The sequence below is a fragment of the Schistocerca nitens genome, chromosome 8 (genome assembly GCF_023898315.1).
Source record: "Schistocerca nitens isolate TAMUIC-IGC-003100 chromosome 8, iqSchNite1.1, whole genome shotgun sequence".
In the NCBI taxonomy this organism is placed as follows: domain Eukaryota; kingdom Metazoa; phylum Arthropoda; class Insecta; order Orthoptera; family Acrididae; genus Schistocerca; species Schistocerca nitens.
Window position 1 is genome coordinate 509834805 of NC_064621.1, and position 24800 is coordinate 509859604.

A 24800-nucleotide genomic window follows, 5' to 3' on the forward strand; every position below is an offset into this window, starting at 1 on the left:
TGCACATTTTCCGTAGAAAATGGGAGTCAAAGAAACACAATTTCGAAACACTGCAATCACAGGTTTGACAATTATCATCGTTCAATACTTTATAACTGTGCTACACAGTTAATGCAATGGGCATAGTTTTCTCTTAGAATACTGGAGTTAGAGTACTATTTGTTATTTGTTTTATTTTCCAATTTTACACTGGCTCCTTTTTTGTTACACAGTTTCTTCTTTTTCTTCCTCCTCTTTTTTTCCTGTACCTCTGTACGGCTTAGGGTTGGCATGATTTATTTGTTTATTTATTTTATATTTTTATTGCTTTTCGGAACGTGGCCATACAACCATCTAAACACTGGAATGATACACAACAGTTGTTTTTGACAATAAATAGTATATGTAGGTTTATAGCGTATCCTGGTACGTAGTTACATAGTCTTAACAAGGGACAGTTTCCGAAATAAAACAAATTTTAGATCCTTGTATACGGAAACGAGTAAATAAGACGTAAATGTAGCCCCGGATTCGCAGAGGTAATATGCTACAAGAACCCTACTGGTTAACACAACTGGTAACACAAAAGTAAATGAAAAATCGCCGTTGGTACACATTTGGGATATTCTCATTTCAATCCATATTAATGGCTATGTATATAAATTAACAATAAAATTTTCCTTTGTACGCCCTGTAAGAATTACTTCAAAAGATACTGATAGAGAATTGAATATTTGTGTGTATCTTTTAAGTACCCTATAGACAGAACATGAGAACAATATACAAGAAACAGATTCGAGGATTACAGCCATACGTTTAGTTACACCAGGTTTCAGACACTTACATATAGGAGGTACTTAGTGACGTATATTTATACGCTCAGCGTTCCACACACTGCTGAGTGGCACGTGGGAATACAGTCAGTTAATTGTTCGCCATGGTTATTAACGGATGTGACATGGTTAATTTAAGGGATGGCCGGGTGCCTTCCTGTTGCCACCCCGTTAACATGTCCTCCCCCCGCCCCCACCCCCCTTCCTCCTTCACGGGGCGGAAAATGTAACCCAAATGTCTGTCTATTCATGTGAAAGTGAGCGACAGTTCGCTAAATGTTTGCGAGTCGTGTAAGTGAGGCGTGACTTGGGTACTAGCCCGTTATTCACCCAGGAGTACGAGAAAAACAGCTTAAAAACCACATCCAGTCGGGCCGGCACATCGACGCTTGTCCTCATGGACTCGACCCGGGGACGGCGCGCCTCCCCGTCCCGGAAGCGACGCTTTATCGCCCTCGACTATGTCGGCGGGTAACTGTTATACAGCAACTGCAGCAAGTCTGATACAAAAAACTACTATTATTTAAAAGCAACACAGAAATTAGAATAAAATCGTTTATATCATTCCACTTATAAAGAAATATTCTGCTTTTAAATGTTTACTCTGTTCTCTTCCACACTCCACATTCCTCCATGTTTTCCGGTCCATTGATATGCTGTTACTGATGGTGTGTTTAAAATGTTACAACTTACCCCTTACTGAATGTAGTAGGTATGTTTAACGTATCGACATTAGTAAGCTTTTTAGTTATTTCCTTCCTATTGCAGGTAATTTATTCTCAACTCGTTATTACTCCCTATGGCTATTTCTGGCATTTTTTTGACCAATGATTGTTAAGTTCAGCGATAAAAAATTATAGATGCAGGATCTGTATAATTTAAGAAGCAGATTGTATGCTACATCAATACTGAGTAGTCAAAATTACAAATACACCTACACTCGGGATCGAGTTCGAGCAATTCTAACGCAAAACTCGTCTCCACCCACTGCACTAAATGCGTAGCACAGCTATTCAGTACTCAAATATGCGGGTGAAGTACGGGTCTGAATGTCGAACTGCCTATGAGGTGCACTTCTGAGCCGCGCGGGATTAGCCGAGCGGTCTCAGGCGCTGCAGTCATGGACTGTGCGGCTGGTCCCGGCGGAGGTGCGAGTCTTCCCTCGGGCATGGGTGTGTGTGTTTGTCCTTAGAATAATTTAGGTTAAGTAGTTCAAAAATGGCTCTGAGCACTATGGGACTCAACTGCTGTGGTCATAAGTCCCCTAGAACTTAGAACTACTTAAACCTAACTAACCTAAGGACAGCACACAACACCCAGCCATCACGAGGCAGAGAAAATCCCTGACCCGCCGGGAATCGAACCCGGGAACCCGGGCGTGGGAAGCGAGAACGCTACCGCACGACCACGAGATGCGGGCAGGTTAAGTAGTGTGTAATCTTAGGGACTGATGACCTTAGCAGTTAAGTCCCATAATATTTCACACACATTTTTTTTTTTTTTTGTGCACTTCTGAGTTGAGCAACTATCGCCCAAGCAGAGAATACCCCCCCCCCCCCCCCCCGCTCCCTCCGCGCGCGTTTTTAATGCTCTCAGTATTAGTGGTCGCTTGGTCTTTTACATTATGACTAGGCGTTAAGAATGAGAGTAGTTAATTGGCTACGAAATACGCATGTGCATCTAAATCTGTGCTGACAACCAACGGCGTGCATTTTGTTGTATATATACTGTAATGTGTTGTCCTGCTTGATCGTTAATTGGTAACCCAAAAATTCACGTAATTCCCATATTGTCCCATCACAATTGTATTTGATATATTTTATCAGTATGGGCAACCAAGTAACCAAAGCGTTTAACGTTATAATATTTTATGCACCTGGCAGAGTACAATGATCTCTGATCTTAAACAGCACATAGGTGACCGACAGATCTATGATGACATAAAAATTTGCTGTAAATTTCCCGGTATCATCTATTTAGTTGAAGCCAGTCTCATACTAAGGAAACTAACGTTAGGCGCAGATGCAAGACTAACACAATGCCGTCCTTGGCATGGTCCCAGTGAGGTGTTACGCCCTTACCTCCTTCCGGCATGGTATAAAATGTCGAGTGCGTATCTTTGATCTGTGGCGTGTGGATGTCTGTGCTGTGTTGTTTGCTTTTATTGTGGATGAACGGAATGTAGAGGAGTGAAAGTCAGACGTGACGCATTGCCTACTCCACTCGAATAACAGCAAGCGTCGAGCTTAACTACCCATTCAACGGACGAATCGTCGTGAACAGTGTCGCATACCCTCACTCTGTGAGAAACTCCGAAGGGATTTGCAACTTAGTCGTGGACACTGGTGAGAAGAATGGCGATCTGTAATTCGACGACACAACCTCTCCTCGTCTTTCCGGCTGAGCAAAGACGACGAACACGAGTTTTTTGAGCCACTAAAAGCAGCAGAGAGCACATGCGGCTGTGTTTCCACCATGCATCCCTTTCATGTCGGCAGCGCTACAGGAACAGTAGATACAAGGCAGATACTATATTTTCTTTCATTACGTTGGAAGGAAACAGTCGAGAGTCTGTGGGCATGTTTTATTTGCTTTCCTGTTGAAGATGTGAAAACAAATAAACTAAATACAAGAAAAATGATCTTAACCTCATTAGTTTCGACCTTGCCACTGATGAAGAATTAGTATTTGTAAGCTACGTAACGTAGTGAGTTAATCTGATCTTTTCAGGTGTTTTAACTTATTCCTTCTTAATTAATTCAAAGAGGCCTCACGCAACTTAGTCCAGGCGCAAATTTATTATGTGACGCCTACATTCTATGCAACCTGTTACAATGTAATGACCAACGGGAGGTATGAAATGGGGGTAAATAAGGTAGTTTCTTCTCGTTTTGTTATGTGAATTAGAGCTCCACTCAATCAGAGGGCTGGTTTGAACACAGGAGTGCTTCACAGGGAGGGCATAGTCCTGTCCTCATATGTTTACAATGACATATGCAGGCAGTTGTAGAAGGACCAGGACACCGAACAAGTCAATTCGGGAAAAAATAGTGGATCCAACCTTGAACTGAACTCCGTGTATGCGTGGAAAGAAAAATAGTGGACCCAGCCGAGATTCCGTGAATGTTTGTGTGTGTGTGTGTGTGTGTGTGTGTGTGTGTGTGTGTGTTGCGCGGAGTGCTTTCAGGCTGACATTTAGGAAGAACAATGTAAGAGAAAATCTGAGCAGCTCTCTTAAATTGTTTGCAAATCATATTGTCGTCTAACGCCTAATTAATTCATCAAAAGATCAGATCGTTTTGAAAAGTGGTTTAGACAAGATATCTGTATATTGCTTAAAGTGGACATTAATCGTAAACAATAAAAAGTGCAAATGGCTCTGAGCACTATAGGACTTAACATCTGAGGTCATCAGTCCCCTAGACTTAGAACTACTTAAACATAACTAAGCTAAGGACATCACACACATCCATGACCGAGGCAGGATTCAAACCTGCGACCGTAGCAGTCGCGCGGTTCCAGACTGAAGCGCCTAGAAGCGCTCGGCCACTCCGGCCGGCAACAAAAAGTGTAAGATGTTCCACATGAATACTAAGAGTTCCGTTAAATTTCGGTTACACGATAAGTCACATAATTTAACGGTTGTCGATTCAGTTAAATACCAAGGGATCACATCACGAAGAAGATATTGTGGGGAAGGCGAACCACAGACGGAGTTTTGTTGGCAGAACACTTATAAGATGGAACAAATTTATTAGACTGCCTACACTACAGTTGTCCATACTCTTCTGGAATATTGCTGCGCGGTGAGAGATGCTTACTAAAAAGGATTGACGGAGACGTTGAAACAGTTCAAAGAAGGGTAACTCGTTTTGTATTATCGCAAAATAGGGGAGAGAGTGTCATGGATATGATAAGCGACTTGGGATGGCAGTCATTAAAACAAAGCGTTTTTTGTTGCGGCAAGATCTTTTCACAAAATTATAATCAACAGCTTTCTCCTCCGAATGCCTAGACAACGTGTTGATTCCCAGCTAGAGAGAGAAAAACGATCGTCGTGATAAAATACGAGGGAAACACTCACAATTTCATTTTTCCCACGTTCTGTTACAGAATGGAACAATAGAGAAGAAATCGGGAAGTGGTCCTGTGACTCTGCTTCGTGCTGATACAGCGGGATCTCGTGGAACAGGGGGTCAATGTTGCAATTATCGCTCTCGGAACGTTTTCAGTAAGTTTGACGTCATGTGACCTTGGAGACAAAAGCGAATATCCACAAGTATAGGCTCCAAACACCACTTTGGCACATTGTTGTAAATATCACTGCTGAACTTCGATTTGCAGCTAGGACTACTGCATACATCAGATGCACGTGTTGTCCTCTTTAGCAGACGATGTGCAGAAATCAATGGAAACTTGTCAGAGCTGAATGCTTCTAATAATGACAAAATTATGACAGAACTGAAAGATCGTGGAATATCTCAACACAAATTGCTGTATTTTGAGTTTCATAATTTGATCTTCAAGAAATGTGGTTGAGTGACTGTATGTTTCCAGGTTCCTAGTCTATTTCACCATTCCAATTTGGGAGTAAGGTTTCGAAGGTAGACCTGTTCGCCATACAAAAGCGCTGAGTCCTAACGTTACATGGAAGCATTATTTTCTTCAAAACAGCTGCTCAACCAAGCATCATCAAGACAGTGTTGAATGTCAGACGGATTTATTATTTTTTATTATTTTGAGCTTTTCCTCATTACAAAGGCTTATCTCCAACATAATAATTTACTTGGAAATTACAATACAAACAATAAACGTTCTTAAACTATATTTTCAAAATATTCCTCCAGGTGTTTCGATCTTGTGTGTCCTCTTCCTCTGCGCCCATTCTCATTGTGTGCTGTACATTTTGGAGCCAGGTGGTCATAGGTCGTCCTCTTCTTCTTCTCCCCTCCGGTTCCCACTCCAGTATCAATTTTGGTATTCTGTTTTCCTCCATTCGTCGTACATGCCCGTACCACTGTAATTTCTTCCTATCCATTGCGTCATATATTCTTTATTTTATTTCCATTCTCCTTATTAATACGGTGTTCCTTATCTTTTCTTTCCTGGAGATTCTTGCCGATCTTCTCCAGAAGTCCATCTCTAGAGCTTGTAATTTTTTAATGTGCTTCATGTTAATTGTCCAGGTCTCCGTTCCATACAGAACCACACTCTCTAATATGGATTTGTATATTAATTTTTTAGTCTGCTCATTACATTCCTTCTCCATAAGACTGAGCTATGCATCCCAATGACCCTCCGTCCGCTACTAATTCTATTATTGATTTCTGACTCTTATTTTCCCTCGATTTCTAAAATGGATCCCAAATAACAGAAAGTGTTTATCGTTTTGATTTTCTTTCCTTCAATGTATAGCTCATCTGAATCATTAGTCAAGTATTCTGTTTTTTGGTAATTAATCTTCAAACCCCAAGTTTTGTATGCTACTGCTAGTTGATTGCACATATAGTTAGCATCCTCCCCATCTTGTGCTACGACTACTTGATCATCAGCAAACAGTAAATGATGTAGGTAAACTCCATCTCTTATTTCTAATCCCATACTATTACATTTACGAGACCATGTTCTAAGCCTAGTATCTATATAGATTTTAAATAATGATGGTGACATGGCACAGCCCTGTAAAAGGCCTTTGCTTGTTCTAAATTTCTGTGAAAGTTAATTACCAACTTTCACTTGGCAAATGTTATCTTCATACATCTGTTGTATTATTTTAATCAAGGAAGGGTTTTTATGTTTGCCATATGTAGTGCTCTCCAAAGTAATTTCCTTGGAACGGTATCATACGCTTTTTCTAGGTCTATGAAAATTAATCCTATATTTTTTGATTTTTCCCTATGTTTCTCCAAAATCAGTCGTAATGTGAAAATATGGTCTACACATGATCTCCCAGCCGTGAATCCACATTGTTCTTCTTGGCATCTAAAATTTTTTTTCCATTTTGTTTTTAATTACTTTCGCAAAAATTCTCATTAATGTGTTTGTAACACAAATTCCTCAATAGTTTGAACAAATTTTGCGATCCCCTTTCCTAAATTTGTATTAATGTAACCTAGCTTCATCTCGTTGGGTATTGAATCTCCATGTATCATTTTGTTGAAGAGCTGTATTATCAGTTTCACAATTTTGTCACCACCATATTTCAGATACTCCAGATTGATATTGCCTGGTCCCGGTGATTTACCATTCTTTCCTGTTCTCAACGCCTGAAGTACATCACTTTCTAAAATCTGGATCTCATCATCTTCATGTCCTTTTTCTTACACTGTTCCTTCTTCTAGATATTCTTCTCTGTCCTCATTTAATAATTTTAGGAAATACTCTTCCCATTCCTTTTGTGTTATCAGTTGGAGATTACTTTCGCTTTTTATATCCTATCGAAGCCCTTTTAATACTGACCATGCTTCTTTTGCTCTCCCAAATCCTAATTTGCTATTCACCTTGGCACATGTTCTTTCCCATGCTTCATTTTTTGCCATCCTTATTTTTTTCATCACTTCATTCTTCTTTTCCTTGTATATTGATATTGTTTCTTCTGATTTATCATTCAACCACTGAAGGAACGCATTTCGTTTTTCTTTAACGAGGACCTCTAGTTCCTCTGACCACCACTCTGCTGCACGGTTGTGGTTGCTATCTTTTTTACCCAACACCTCTGTTGCTATGATTTTCATATTAGTTTTTATATATTCATATATTTCCTCTGTACTTCCTTCAAATGATCCAACCAGTTTCCTTTCCATCCTGGCCGCAAAGAGTGTTCTGAAACTTTCATCTTGTAGGCTGTCAATATTAAAAGGTAAATTTTCATCTTTCTCAGTCTGGTTCGTTTTATTTATGTTACCTGTATCATTCCTCGCATTCTTCCATGGCCAGAAAGACTTCATTTTTACTAGATAGTGGTCTGATCCACACTGGGCTCCTCTATAAGATCTGACGTCTACGGATTTATACCGAAAATAAAATGCAACACTGTTTGCTAACCATAAGGCCAATCTCCACTAGCTACAATGCGCACTGGGCCACGTTTCTTTAAAGCCGTCGACACTCTCTGTGATGGCGAAAATGGGGTGCAGTCAGCTGCGGACTGCGGCAGTGCCATCTCCCTACCATACTCCAGGTTAAACGGGTCAAAATGTGACTTAATCCCTGTGTTGCTACTCTGCAGTAAATATATATCTCGGTCGTTTGTGTCAATGAATTTTTCTACTGTTTCCACCCACGTTGCTTTCTGCTTGCATGTCAGTCTGAGAAGCTTAAATTGGAAACATACTTTTGCTTCCACACTTCAAATTAAAAAGTCAAAATGGCTGTGAGTAGGGTCATTTTCAAAAACTAAAAATACATGAAAACTCGAAATTCGATGTTAGTGGCGAAATAAATGTAGCTACATAAGCTAGCCGCTCTACAACAGCCAATGTCACATTGCAATCTATTCACGTGACTGAAATGGAAAACTCTCTGACTGGTCCTTTTCGATCATGGTTACAGGATTTGAGGCTCAGTACCCTGGCATCAATTTCCTAAAGCAGTAATGCGCAATTCTCAAACTCGAAAAAAGTACAAAATGCTTCGAGCCTATTGACGTAGTCACTAGTGGCTGAATGTATAGTGTAGAAGTCCAGTTTCGTGATTTCGAAGCTCGCTACCAAGCGAGGTGGCGAGGCAGTTAGCACATTGGACTCACGTTCGTAAGGACGACGGTTCAAATGCGCGTTCGGCCACCAGATTTTCTGTGATTTCTCTAAATCGCTTCAGGCAAATTCTGGGATGGTTCCTTTGAAAGGCACGGCCGACTTCCTTCCCCATCCTTGCCAAATCCGACGGGACCGATAACCTTGCTGTTTCGTCTCCTCCCCCCAATCAACCAACCAAACCACCAGATTTAGGTTTTCCGTGATTTTCCTATTTCGTTCCAGGCAAATGCCGCTGCGGTTCTTTTGAAAGCGCACGGCTGATTTCGTTCCCTATCCTTGAAACATTCCGAGCTTGTTGCCCTGTCTCCGATGACCTCGATGTCGACGGGATGTTAAATCCTAACACTTCCGAATCTCGTTATTCGCAATTTTTATTACGAAATTACGTTACGGTATTCGTTAATTAACATTTACATTTAAGTTAAAAAAAGTTTCTGCTTGAGATGTTCGAACCAGAAGCTTTACGATCTAAAAACAAACAAAAACTTCTACGTTGTGCAGTCAGTTACCGGCTATTATGATAAGTGGAGGCTCGCACGTTTTGTACTTAACGAGCGCTCGGAATTCTTATATGTTGAATCGTGATTTTTTCGAGTTTCTTTTCTGTGCATTTTTCCCTTTTCTTTTTTTAAAAAAGGAAGAAGAATTGCATCGCTCTCATTTAGGAAATTTATGTCGGGCCACAGAGCTTCAAATTCAATCAGTATGAAGAAAATCAAGGATGTTTCAAAACTTCCAAAAACTGCTTTCTGGGAGGGGAGGGTGGGATATATTTTTCGGTCTCTTAGATTTCAATCCTGTAAATGTTTGTGAGGACAAAATTAGAGTAGAGATAGCTTGCGTAGATACGCAGAAACAGTTTTTCTTCCCAGGCGGCGTCCATTCGTGGAACGAGAATGAAGCAAATATGCTGAAATAAAAGGAATCCTCTCAACTAACTCCGTAGTGTTTCGCACAGTAAGTATGTCGATTCGTCGCTCGGTGATTAAGTTGCCAGACTACGGTTCCAAAGCTCTATGGTCCGACCTCCGGTCAGTCACAAGATTTTTGCCGACTTATCCCTTCTGTCATTTCTAGAAATGTTTGTGAGACATAGGAAATTGTGGCATGCTGTTCGATTGCGTTATCAGTAGTGCTGACCAAGAGCTGATAGGAAAAATTCGACACTCTACGAGTTCTCCATGCGTTCGGAAGGCCACGCCTCGTTTCAGTGCCTCTACGACCGGGATACGATTCCCGAACCGTCTCATTACGGATCCGGTGAATTACCGCCGACTCATTGGGTGCAGCAGCGCGAGAACGTAGGCGACTGACTGCCCTGGCCCCACTGCCTCACGCTTTGTGCCTTAAAGAATTGTTAGCGCCTCTCCGCAAGAGAGATAATTGTGTCGGCTATAAAGCCGTGTTACTACCACGGGTGTTATTTATACGAGCCCTGGCCCAGGCACGGTATTCGTTCTACACGAAATGAAATGTTTGTATTGGTAAGTGGCACACAATTGTTACCTGAGCACCGTTGCCTCGAAGCCCGCTTCGGCGCTTTTGATCCCTTCTGCTCCCTTTCGTCTTGTTTCTTCGTTTCCTCCGAGGACTCCAAAATTTTCACGCGTCTTCCTCGGCCCTGTGCGTTGCGGCGGCAAATTGCGCCGCAATTAAAACAGTTCGTGGCCACAGTGCTCGGTTTATGGCAGTCGTTAATGGCAGCTTTCACTCACGGAACAGCTGTTTACAACCAGGCGATGATTTACGGCCGCGGGCGGCGAGCCCTCGGCGCAATGGGCAGGAGGAGTGGGCCATCAAACTGCCCGCGCCTAACGTCAACACCGCCCCTCCACGTCAGGTGGCTCATCGCACTGTTTCCCGGCGCTTGTCATCCCGCAACCATTCGCTCCCGTCGTCTCTGAGTGGCAGAAACGGACGCCCAAGTGATATCATCGCTATACACACGGCCCTCCGCGCCTTTGGGCAGAAGTTCAAAGCGCCGGATTTATCAATGAGCAGGAAACGCGCAAGAATGGTACACACGCTTGTTTTCTCGGCGTTTAAATATTTGTCGCCGAGCCACTGTTTCGTTACGAGAAACGTTAGCCGCTAGTACGCGAGCATATGCACGGGACTGGTGTCATGTTTATGACACAGTCGGTGTCTGACGGGAAATATTGCCTCCGAGACGTCCCGGTCCAGCAACAAAGCGGTGGTCGCTGCTATTCACAAAGACGGCGTTATGCTACACAGGAGTTACTGGTCTACAATGTGGACAGCGGACCATGCACAGCTGGTGCCCAGACTAAACACGGGCGTGCTAGTAGCAGAGTGGGGTCCCATAACCACGTACCCGTTTGGTCGAAAAACACCCACTACCTGATCAAAAGTATCCGGACGTCTGTTAGTGGACATTAATAAGTCGTGCGTCTAACCTTCACCTTTACGACTCGGCTTGAACTTTCCTGGACTGCTTTATGAATGGATGCACTGCTATGGTGATACAAACAATAAGTAAGTTACGAGTGATTCCTTACGGCGATTTCATACGGTTATTTCTTTCTTTCTTTTCTCAACCTCCCTCTACAATAAAGACGGCCCCTGTCAGTCAGTATATGAGCTCTGCCTGATCTCGGTTTAAATGTGTTTGCTTAACTGTGGTTGTTCTTTCGCGTTTCCACTTCGCAGTCTACACCTGCTTCTACGTGCATACTACGCAAGACACCGTACGATGCGTGGCGGAAGATACCCTGTACCATTGCTTGTCATTTCCTTTCCTGTTCCACTCGACTCGCAGATACAAGAAGAACAGCAGCAGCAAAACCACCAGTAGAAGTTCAATAAGGGATCAATGAGGAGGAAAGCTCATCGGGCATTCTATGTTCAAATTATGATGATGATGATGATGACGACATCTTATAATGAGTTACTGATGTTTGGGCTATTTACTGATGTAATTTGTTGATTTCGGTTGCATAGCTGTTTAAATTGCACGTTAAAAAGTTTATATGTAGGAACCCAATTGGTAAAGCTAAGTCTCGAGTATTGCTTAATGACACAGAATCATTTGGCAGTACCTTAGTATTGATATAAACATTCGTGTAGCGAACGGTATGATCAGCAGTCTTCAGCAGTTCGAAGACCGCTGATTACCACTGACAGAGAATCCTGTGGTGGTGTGCTTTTCGATCTCTTCCACTTGCTTTCTTTCATTTTTCCATTTATTCCGTTAATACGACTGCAGTATTTAGGTGTAGGTGCGTAACGTTACATATTAAATGTCATATTGAAATAAGTATAGAATGTACAGAAAATAAATGATAGTTCAACACGAAAATCAGTCTATTTCTCATATTTTTATTCGCTTATTACTCTTCCGACTCACATAGGGTATTTTTGGCTCACAAACGGCCAGTTCGAGTGATTTGTGATGTAAGTTCACGAACAACTTGCCGACCCCTAATCAAGAGTCTGGAAATTCTGACGTGGACATCTTAATATTTATATTTTCCTTAATGTTGTTTGTTGTTAACAGTATGAGCTTATTTCCATTACTTAGAGGCTTTCACTCAGTTAATGTTAAACAGATATCTGGTCTGCATTTGGGTCGCATCAATTTGACTCTTGTGCAGAAAGGCTTGCAGTATTCTGCAGCATCCGTTTTCAGTATCCTATGATAATAATCAAAAAATCTTAGCAATAATCCTCGCATTTTCAAGTCCAAACTGAAGAATTTCCTCACCGCTCACTCCTTCTGAACCTGTCAGGTAGTTTCTAGAAAAAAATTAAGATTATTCTTTTGTTTTATTTTGATTATGCCAACACATACTCTCAGCTTGTCATCTGCATAGGATTCGTGTACATTATATTTGATCTGTTATTACTTTTCTGACGTTAATTTCATGTACTGACTCACTCGCTCCATGACCATACAGAATTGCTCCTAAATTCTGTCTTACGAAAATAGACTTGGCGCCTTAGAATCACAGTACAGCAGAGTCAGTTGTAAAAGCTATAAATAAACAAATACAGGGTGAATAAAAAAAGACTTAACAACCTTGGAATGATACAGAAATTTATTGAGATAACTTACATAATCGGTAGGTGTATCATTTTGTAGCAAACAACCTCAACTTTCACATAAAAGTTCCAAGCGTCACTTTGGTTCGATTTGGCTATCATTTGTGATGTGAGTAATATCCCACCAATAAACCTTTCCTTCCCACATGGGTTGCTGCAAATCGGTCGTAACTTGTGCAACGGCAGCGTAGATTCGATTTTTCAGTTCGGCTAAATTGTTTGGTAGAAGAGGAACGTACACACGGTCTTCAGCGGTGTCAAGTCTGTAGAGCGAGGCAGCCAGGCAGCTATAGGACTGGTCCTTCATGACAAGTCCACCCATCTGGGAAGCGAAGTGAGGTGGTGCACGGTCTTGCTGGTAGTCAACCATCCAGTTTGTCATCTTCATCGATTTGAACCGTTGTTGCAAACCAAAACACACAGTGGAAGCAGCCTTTTTAACTGTGCAATACGCCGGCGCTCTTCGTGGCGGAATGGGATATAGTTCCATTATGTGAATCAAATTTGAGGTTATTGGCTACAAAATGACGTATCTACCGGTTCTGTAAGTTATCTATAAATTTATATATCATTCCAAAGTTGTAAAGTCCTTTTTGACTCATGCTGTACTTTTGGAGCTGAAAGGTAAAGCTGCCGTACACCTGGAGATTGATTTGAAGTCCACAGTACGTTACTAAGGCTGGTGTATTGGAGAAGATATGCCCTTTCCTTACTCCTGCGTATCAATTGCCTTACCCGCAGTGTTATAAAAAGTCTTACGGTATAACGTGGGCTCCGAACCACAGAACACTAGCACTTTTGACAGTAACAAGCATTTACTGAAATGAAAAAAGTGACAAGCGACTCATAAAGAGCTCGTGTACTGACCAGCGATCGGACCTAGAACTTTGGAACCGTAATCCATTGGCGGGTCGTGGGAGTGAGGCGTTTTCCATATAACACAGCGAGAAATTATAGCTCACACGGAGCTTTACTGACAATCATTTTACACACTCACTATTTGCGAATGGAACAGGTAGGGGGCGGAGGGAAAGACAGTGGTGCCAACACTACCCCTCCTCCTGCCACACAGCATGAGGTGACTTTGGGAGTAGGTAGGTGCAGAATTGGGCTGTTCTGGATCGAATAACGACGGACTATGCTTCATTTGGACTTTGTTTCTAGACGCTCCTCGGAGTCTTACTGTGTTTGCTACTTACGAAAGCTCACTACAGTGAAATATTCGTGACTGAGGAAGGTTACACCGATAAATAGGAATTGCACCCAAAACTTAACGCAACACAAAGTGTGACGCTATTAAGAAAATATGCATTTTGAAGGGGCACTACTTATTTCAATCCTCCTGTTTTATTCATCATTAATTTCGTTATGTCCCTTCTAAAATTATTTTGCAGCGTTTGCTTAAAACCATTTGTACGAACACAATTAAAGGCCTTCAGTCTTTATGTCGTTACAGTATGTAGTAGACATAGTTAAATAGAGCTATAAAAATTAAAAGATCTTCTACTGCAGTTTAATCTTCATAGCGTTATATGTCTGTACAGCAGTGCCACATCAAATGAAAATTTTTGGCTGCATACAATCTATGTTCTCGTGTATCCGTCTATTGCGTGTTAAAAACGAATAGAAAAACAGTACCTGTTTAATAGTACTGTAATTTATTTAGCATTTAGTTTTAGATTTAATTCTAGTTATTTTTCACTTGTCTTTACTTACAAAATAACTGCTCCACAAGTTTACAATAGAATACTTCAAAACAGCTCCGAAAATAGAACTTTTATTGCGAAATTCGCACAGTTTCAGTAAACAGAGATTTCACAATATCAATTGAAATCAATGTAGGTTTATTAAAATTTTATCGTGAGTATTTGATCGTCAGGATACAAACACTTACAAATAATTGAATTGAGCACCTAAATCTACACTGAAGAGCCAAAGAAACTGGTACACCTGGCTAATATCGTGTAGGGCCCCCGCGACCAGGCAGAAGTGCTGCAACTCCACGTGGCATGGACTTGACTAGTGCCTGAAGTAGTGCTGGAGGGAAATGACATCATGAATCCTGCAGGGCTGTCCATAAATCCGTAAGAGTATGAGGGGGCGGAGATCCCTTCTGAACAGCACGTTGCAAGGCATCCCACATATGCTCGATACTGTTCATCTGGGGGAGTTTGGTGGCCAGTGGAAGCGTTTAAACTCAGAAGAGTGTTCCTGGAGCCACTCTGTAGCAATTCTGCACGTGTGGGGTGTCGCATTGTCCCGCTGGAATTGTCCAAGTCCGTCGGAATGCACAATGGGCATAAATGGATGCAGGTAATCAGACAGGATGCTTACGTACGTGTCACCTGTCAGAGTAGTATCTAGACGTATCAAGGGTTCCATATCACTCCAACTGCACACTCCGCACATCATTGCAGAGCCTCCACCAGCTTGAACAATCCCCTGCTGACATGCGGGGTCCATGGATTCATGAATTTGTCTCCATACCCGTACACGTACATCTGCTCGGTACAATTTGAAACGAGACTTGTGCGACCAGACAACATGTTTCCAGTCATCAACAGTCCAATGTCGGTATTGACGGGCCCAGGTGAGGCGTAAAGCTTCGTTTCGTGTAGTGATCAATGGCACACGAGTTGGCTTTGTAGTCTTACCCTCCCACACATCACTATTAAAATTCTCTGTCTCTGCACAAGTTTTGAAACCTTCGTGAGGCGTAAGATATACAAAAAAAATTTTTTTCACTTATCTTCATTTTCTCTTGTTGTTGGCTCCAGTTCTTGAGTCTAGGGGTACATTCTTGTGGCTGAAATGTTGATTTTGTAGGTTTTTGTTGAACTGAGTAACTAATGGAATTCTTTCTATTGCTATGTATATGTTTTTATTTTATCCCATTCTTCCATACCACACTGACTTCACAATCGCCATTTTCATAAAACCACCAATTACATTGTTGTAGACAACATAAAAAAAACCACGTGCGCATCCATCAGAGGCATGCCCACTACTCCTAACTTTCTGCGGTACTCACAATATTCCAGAGAGTTTACAAAATAAGAGAGTAAACAAACTTTCTTGACAAAAGAAGAATCTTCGCTAAAATATATCATTATTTTGTAAATGAATCCAGAAATAAATTTAATAATTAGTGTTAGATTGTGCAATTAATAATATGAATTTTAAGTATCCCAGATATTTCGTAATTTCAGATATTTCTACAAGAAGAATAATTTTAGGTGTATCGATTGTAACAACTTAATTTCTTTTTACACATTTTAGCCTGAAATATAATACAACGTATACAAAATTCTTTTAGGGAAACATCCGAGAATGTTCACCTATACCAGATTCGGGATTATTCCTTGTATCAGCTACTTCTATAAAAAAAGATTATGTTAGAAAAGGGTGCCCCACTACAGCCTTCGGCTCCGAAAGCCCTTATCGATGATGTTTCGTTGAATGGTTCGCTCGCTGATAGTTGCTGATGGCCCAGCAATTAAATCTGCAGCAGTTCGCGGAACGGTTGAGCTTCTGATACGTCGAAAGATTCTCTTCAGTCGTCGTTGGTCCCGTTCTTGCGGGATCGTTTTCCGGACGCAGTGATGTCGGAGATTTGATGTTTTACCGTATTCCTGATATTCACGAAACACTCGTGAATTGGTCGTACGGAAAAATCCTCACTTCATCGCTACGTCGGAGATGCTGTGTCTCATCGCTAGTGCGCAGACTATAATACCACGTTCACACTCTCGTAAATCTTGATAACATGCCATTGTAGTAGCAGTACCCAATCTAACAAGTGTGCCAGATACTTGCTGTCTTATATAGGCGTTGCCGACCGCAGCACCGTATTCTGGCTGTTTACATACCTCTGTATTTGAAAACGCATGGCTATGCCAGTTCTCTGGCGCTTCTGTGTGTGTTGATACCACAAACTGTGTAGTCCTGAGTGAAAACCTCTGTCTGTGGATGCCAACGCTAACCTCATCGACTTTCTTGGTTCTGATATGGCTGCCTGCAACAGCAGCTGAAACATTGGTAGCTTAGCACATGCGACATGCTCACACATCTATAAGGGTTTATTGGAATGGACTGGGGTTGCGAAAACTTTCGCTTTTATATTCCTTGGATAAGCCAGCGTCGCGTTTCGCCATTTTTATCACTCGTACGAAGCTCAGTACTCTGTTTAGAGTCCAGGAGTTATGTAAAATACATTATTGCAGGTGCAGTGGAGAATGAGTAGCTCAGTCGATAAATGCGGTAGCGCACCGCACGACACCTCAGAGAAGGTTTTCTGTATAGTCCTGTCACCTGCGGTCACAGCGGGACTACATAATCGATGAACGGAGTAGGTGACGCGCAGTTTAGAATTAATCGTGTAAAATCGTGGAAATACACTTAAATCCACAGTCTAATGGTGGCGCTTTCGTTGCTGTAAGCAGTCGAGGTAATTTACGATGCACCTGCCCTATTCGACAGATGGCAACTCAGTCGATCCGGATACGCACTTCAGCAGACATTTGTATGTTGCGAAAGACTTTTACTTGCATTTAATTTTCTAACTTACTCTCCTCAACAGGCTGTAGAAAACTATTTTATAGTTCGTTCTCCTCCCCCTCCCCCTCCTCCTCCTCCTATTCATCAACTCAAGGTCCGTAGGCTCGCTTGTTCTCTGTCGTCACTCATAGCTAGTGTCTTAATGTTGTCCTGTTTTCTACCTCGTCCATGAATTCCCGTCAAAGCTGTTCTCTGACGTCTTCTCTCCCCATTCAGAATAGTGAAATGATGTCAATGGCTAGGTAGGTGACTAACCACATTGTATCTTCTGTCGATGACGCTCTCTCCTATTTTTCTCAGTACTTCTTTCCTAGAGACCCTGTGTAATGGTATCTTCTACATTCTCCGCGAGTGCCACATCCCCGATGCCCAAGTGATATAAGAAAATGCACAAAAATTTAAAAAAAGTTTTCCTAGGATCTATAGAGACATTTATGGCAGTGGCGATCTTAACTGTAATCGTGATTCTTTTACCAGTGCTCTTTATGCTTTCATTCATGTTGCACTGCTAGCATCCTAGGCACTTGGGCGCACTTATACGTGTTAGAGTATCACCTTCAAGCTAGACAGCCGAATTTTCTCCACCTCTTGCGCACTTCATAATTTTTATTTTGCTTCTGTTGATCTTAATATCGAAAAAATGGTTCAAATGGCTCTAAGCACCATGGGACTTAACATCTGAGGTCAACAGTCCCCTAGACTTAGAACTACTTAAACCTAACTAACCTAAGGACATCACACACATCCATGCCAGAGGCAGGATTCGAACCTGCGGCCGTAGCAGCAGCGCAGTTCCTGACTGAAAGGCCTAGAACCGCTCGGTCACAGCCGCCGGCATCTTCATATCGATCTTTATAGTTATAAGCATCAAAGTGAATAAACCATTAGGTCAGAAGTCACAAAACGTAAATACTGTAATTCGCATCTCCTGAACGAAGCAATGTTTTACTTCCGTAAGACGAGTTTACGATACGCAAATAGATCTCACGTCAGTTGCAGAGTCAGAAATCGTGGAAGAGTTCCTCAAGGACGAACGTCTAAAGAAACGTTTCTTGTAGTGTTTTCCTGCAAATTGCTTTTAAGTTCAAGATGCAGGAGTGCTGTTCTGTACTGTTAGACAGCTGTCGGATGGGACTGGAATGAGGCATTTCCAGAAATGCTACAAGGGATTTTCAGTTCATTTGCTACCCTTTATGAGCGTCAAATTTCTATCTTGTTTCGAAAAATTATAAATGTAGCTTGATGCATTTTCAAAATTAGCACACAAAGTCAACAAAGTAGCTCTTACAGGATAATTTCCTGAAAACTGGTGAAGTAGAGCGTGTAAGTGTCATCCGTATTTATCGAAAAATATTTATAGGGGTCCACAGGCTAGGGGCACGAGGTGAATGCCTGACAGCGCACAACGGTTCCAGTCTTCCGAAAATAAATCCTAGAGCCCCAGAGACAATGAAGTGGAGCGTTCATTAGTAGGCTTACCGTCAGCAGATGATCTAAAACCAATCCTTTAAGAAGCATAGCATAAAGGTAAAATCACCATGATGTTGATTTCAAATGTCATCAACCAGATCAGTCTAATTCTGGCATATTACTTTTATTAGACAGCACATGACAATTTTTCCGTCTTTTAACCCAATCTGTTACCGTATCCTGACATATCGCATATTTAATGATCAGTTTTCTAAGCTCCGATGGACATCTTAAGCATAGGCGGAGCAGTTTTACCGTCATTCGGCTACGGTGCTGTTATCGCTGGTTGCACAGCAAACTCTGCCTTGGTGCTTGGTTGTGTGAAGTCAAGGGAGAAAAGTTTCTCCGTTACAACTGGGTGCACCCTGGAAAAGAATATCTCCCACATTATTACTGTCTATGGCAGACGTGGAAAACGGCACATTGTTCGGCTGAAAATATCGTTACTAGTTTTTGGCTTCATAGCTCATCTGTGAACGAAGATACAGATTACTTCTAAACTAAACTCCGTCGAACAGGCCTTGGAAGGCCCAACGGTACCGACCGGCCGCCGTGTCATCCACAACCCACAGGCGTCACTGGATGCGGATGTGGAGAGGCATATGGTCAGCACACCGCTCTCCCGGCCGTATGTCAGTTTCCGAGACGGATCCGCTACTACTCAATCAAGTAGCTCCTCAGTTTGCTTCACAAGGGCTGAGTGCACCCCGCTTGCCAACAGCGCTCGGAGACCGGATGGTCACCCATCCAACTGCCAGCCCAGCCCGACAGAGCTTAACTTCGGTGATCTGACGGGAACCGGTGTTACCACTGTGGCAAGACCGTTGGATATGGATTACTTCTAGTTACTTAAAATTTTTGGAACAAGAATTCATTATTTGAAGAGAAACAGAAGACAATCGATTTCGGTCCAACGTCAGATCATCTTTGGGTCTCCTACACCAAAAAGAAAAAAGCCAGATTTGTAACAAAGTGTGTACAATTTTGATACACGACCAGTATGTGTGTAGACATTACTTGTAGACTATAACATATTAAAACGAATGAATACTCACAAAAGCAACTCAACAAGCGTTCGCACAGTTGCAATACCAATTGTATCGTACAGACTGTTCCATTACTATTATTAACTGTCTATGCGTGAAAGTTATGTCGCCGGCCGCGGTGGTCTAGCGGTTCTAGGCGCTCAGTCCGGAACCGCGCGACCGCTACGGTCGCAGGTTCGAATCCTGCCTCGGGCATGGATGTGTGTGATGTCCTTAGGTTAGTTAGGTTTAAGTAGTTCTAAGTTCTAGGGGACTGATGACCACAGATGTTAAGTCCCATAGTGCTCAGAGCCATTTGAACCATTTGAAAGTTATGTCCTGACAACATCAGAGATTGTTGTGTGCGCCCTGTTATCAAGTTTCGAGCTGAATATGCCAAAGAACGTACGATGGAAGCCTTAAAAATTCCAGAGATATAATGATTAGTGATGTAGTCGAACTGACAGCATAGAATGATTGCCTGCATCCGGCTTTACGTTACTATTAACTAACAGAGCTACTATGTTTTAAGCTCAGTCTATAACATAGATAAAAACAACACTAATAAAACACATCTAGCAGATTTACAAAGTAACAATTACGTCGAAGTTTTTAGTCATACTATACAACTTACTTAAAAAATTTAAACTAACACTAGCGTAACTGTGTTGTACAAATACAATGTCATGTCGTTATAAAATGCACAGAAGTATAAGTGCTGTTCAAAATGCAGTGACATAACACTGCCGTTAAAGTAATGCAACAAAGCAATTCAGCTACAAAGTCTGACTACAGACTGTGTCTAAGGACTTCCACATCTTGTTGATCTAATGACGCCTGGCTCAAAGCAATAAGACACATCTGTCTGGTCCATTCTTATTACTTCTTTTAAAATAACTTGACTGGCTATGCGCCCTTACAGTCTATAACATTCTCTTGTGGTCATACAAATGCATATTGTAATGTAACTAAAGCCTCCATCAAATCTCCTCCTTTTACACATCAGTTTTTTATAGTGGCAGAAAAAAGGAAATGTGCATTGAATCCACACAGACACAAGCAGATACATTCTACACAATGTTATAATGTATCATTATCGGTTAACAACTAAAGTAAGTCATTTAACTACATCGTCTGTCCAAGTTTAAAAACAACCCATGATCACATAGTATAACGCAAAATGAGGGTGTCTGTGCGCTAACATACAGTACAAATTAAATAAACCCTCTATACATCTCTTCCATGGCACCAATGCATTTCAGGAACCCGTGCCGAAACATCAGTATTATTAAAGAGATAAAATAAAGTGATTGAGTATGGCCTCCCCCATCACTAACAGATAACACCTCCTATAGGTACTGACCCAGCTTAGATAACTATGTGAGGCGCTCATTGCTTCATACATGTCTTACTTTAACTCTCCAGGTGATGTTTTGTCTTTGTGGTGGGGAGGGTCGTAGCCAATCAATTTATTTTAACTCTTTAACAATACTAATCCTTATTACTTTGATACATTTTTGTTGATAGTAATTACAAGCTACTTACATTATTACATCAGCTAAACACTTAGTTAATTTAAAGAAAATCAGAGATCCACTAGGAAACAATACTTGGAGGCAGATGTTGTTATATGGGGATGTGGAGGTCCAAAGACAGTCTGTAGTCAGACTTTGTAGCCGAATTGCTTTGTTGCATTTGACATTACCTTGCTTTTCGAACAGCACATGTACTTCTTTGCATTTTGTAAAGATATAACATTGTGATTGGACAACATGGATAAACTATGATATTTCAATTGTTTGAGATAAGTTGTGGAGGAGGAGGAGGAGGAAGTTAATGTTTAACGTCCCGTCGACAACGAGGTCATTAGAGACGGAGCGCAAGCTCGGGTTAGGGAAGGATGGGGAAGGAAATCGGCCGTGCCCTTTCAAAGGAACCATCCCGGCATTTGCCTGAAACGATTTAGGGAAATCACGGAAAACCTAAATCAGGATGGCTGGAGACGGGATTGAACCGTCGTCCTCCCGAATGCGAGTCCAGTGTGCTAACCACTGCGCCATCTCGCTTGGTATATGTTGTACAGTACAGATACAAAGTTCGACATAATTGCTACCTTGTAAATCTGCAATTTGTTAATTACGTTTATATGCTCCAAATTGTTTTTATCGATGTTACATACTGACCTTCAATCATAACAGTTCTGCCAGTCAACAAATAGCAACGTAAGGCCAGATGCAGACAATCATTAGTCGAATAATGAGCATTATTGGCATCTGTGTTATGTTGACAGTTCGACTAAATCAGTAATCATTATCTATCTCTGGAATGTACAAGATTTCTATCGTAAGTTCTTTGACCTGTTGAGCTCTAAATCTGATGACAGAGCGCATGCAACAGTCTCTGACGTTGTCAGGAGATAAGTTTTCGCACAGGCAATTAATAATGGTAACGCAAAAGCTTATAGGGTACAGTCGGTATTGCAACTGTGAGAATGCATAATTGGAATGTTTTTGTAAGTACTGTCTTGTATTAATATGCGAGGGTCTACATGTGATGTCTATACACATAATGTATATGTATTAGAATTGAAGCACTGAGAACCATAAGGGTCTAAAACACACGGTCACTGTTTTTGAGATTTTTAGCGTGTATGAATGCTCCTGAGCTCTGTTGTTCTTATGGTGAACCAGATTTATCTATAGCTTTAGTCCCACACTACGTATGTTAACATTTACGAGAAGCTCTGTCACCGGTTACACGGACATCCATTCCATTTGGACCCAAAGCTCAATTGTTACCTAGGGTACACAATATAATTTAGTGTCTCCATCATGTAGGCAGTAGCGATATTCCATAATCTGAGGTACATCGGCAGTTTTTTCTTAACCTCACGCCACAGAATGTGCTTAATGAAAATAATGATAAGGAGGACCGTGAAGTGTTGGGATAATATATATATATATATATATATATATATATATATATATATATATGTGTGTGTGTGTGTGTGTGTGTGTGTGTGTGTGTTGCATGTAGTATCTGTTCTTTATGTTCTGATTTAATTTCACATTAATTACAAACTTTACAACCGTAAAAAGACACTATTGTCACTAACCTATACGTGGAAATTCTGTGAATTAACATTAATGATAATATAATCTTAAATATTAATTAATATTTTATATCGTAAAGCGGGTACAATATTTTTCGTGGGAAGTATTGAATGGTGAGGTTTGGTAAAATAACAGTTGAGACCTATGAGACTGGATGTTTGCCTGTAAATTTGATTTTCACGAACATCCATTTTTCTCAGAACTTTGTTTCTGTAGTTTGGGCCCTAATGACATGAAAGGTAAGCAATGGCTGAGAAGCTAGTGAGACAGGGTGTAGCCTGTGCCCGATGTTTCAACCTTCCTAAAAGCTGTTGAATACCACCTACACAAGATACTCCTTTGTTTTTCTGTTGCAATTAGCATTGTTTGCCGAAACCACAAGAGAACAGACATATCATTTGATGTTAAATAAATACGCATATTTAGCCGACAAAATCTAAAGTAACTAAGTGCTGATTTTCGCAGAAATACGTTTTTCGCGTCAGAAGGAAGGAAAAGATAAACCAAAAACTTTCCTGAAGAGATATGCACCACCGCTGCTTCTAAATACTTCTTTTTGTCAGTAACGGAACACGTTGGGGTATGTTCGAAGAACGTGATATTAGAAGAATTAATCGTATTTCTTTGTCATTATAGCACTGTGAAACGGTTCCATACGAAGACAACATATATGTTAATGTCTTTATTCAATTTACAGACTACAATATTGTGCGACAGGCAATTCATTTCGGTATGCGATGACCATCTTCAAGACCTGAGTACAAACGCTTTTCTACCAAATCCAAGCAGTATATGTAAGTATGGCACAGTCTTACGCCATAAGAGCTGCATCGTTTTATGTAAAAGGTGTGAGTTCCATATGCAACATATCCGAACAGGCATGTTCACCTTGCCGCGCGGGATTAGCCGAGCGGTCATAGGCGCTGCAGTCATGGACTGTTCGGCTGGTCCCGGCGGAGGTTCGAGTCCACCCTCGGGCATGGGTGTGTGTGTTTGTCCTTAGGATGATTTAGGTTAAGTATTGTGTACGCTTAGAGACTGATGACCTTACCAGTTAAGTCCCATAAGATTCCACACACATATTTTTTTTTTTTAACATGTTCACTTTACACAACATCTCTTAGCAGGCTGTGAGTGGTGCTCTCATTTTTACATGAAACGGCGAAGCTTTTCTGGTTTATTAGATACTGACTGTACCATGCTTACTTATGTTGACTGGATACGGCAGCAAAACGTTCTTACTCAGGTCTTGAAGACGGTCATCATAGACAGAAATTAGTTTCCTGTTTTAAGACTGGGACTCTAACAGAAAGGAAGACAAACGCTTTCCTGGACAACTGTGAATTTCGTTGCCACTACGTCGCAATTCATGACATATATATTAACTGTACTGTACACGAAAAGATGTTTTAAAAACAGAAACTGCCGACCTATACTTCTGAAAAAAAAGAACATTCTTTGAATATTTATGTGACGACTGAATATTGTGTTGATGTGAGCAAATTGTTCCATTTATTGAGCAGTGCACTCTGATCTTCGATGACACAGCTCCGTCTGAAGTACATTTCGTACTGTACATAATTCTTACCATGCTGTACTTCAGAGTAAATAATTTGTACTGCCACTGGTCATTAACCTGAAATATTCCCCAAGAACGAAGAAATATGCCAGTACCGTCGAAAGTGGGACTGATTTTCTGTACCTTTTCTTTTTTTTTCAGGAGACCAGTTAGGATTCAGGAGAGAATTAGGAAGAAGACAGACGTTTTTGGTACTGAGGTTTCTAGCAGAGAAACAATTGTACAAAAATAAACCAACTTTGTCAGCATTGTAGATCTGGAAAGACATTTGATAATGTTAAGTGGCAAAAGATGTTCAAAGTGCTAATGAAGGCAGGTCTAAAATACAAATACATGCGGTGTGATACTCATCTACTTTAAGAACAAAGTGCCTGCGGTTGCAAATTTTCGTAAGAATCAAGAAGCAAAAATTAGAAAAGACGTGA

General features: G+C 41.2%; 1 protein-coding gene and 1 pseudogene across 1 annotated transcript in view; one reads left to right on the plus strand and one right to left on the minus strand.

Annotated features, from left to right (window-relative positions):
- Nucleotides 1–24800, plus strand: part of LOC126198762 (transcription factor Sox-5-like) — a 1065309-nt gene that overhangs the window by 13255 nt on the left and 1027254 nt on the right. The gene's annotated exons all lie outside the window — the stretch shown is intronic.
- On the minus strand, nucleotides 19371–19487 carry LOC126199782 (5S ribosomal RNA; annotated as a pseudogene).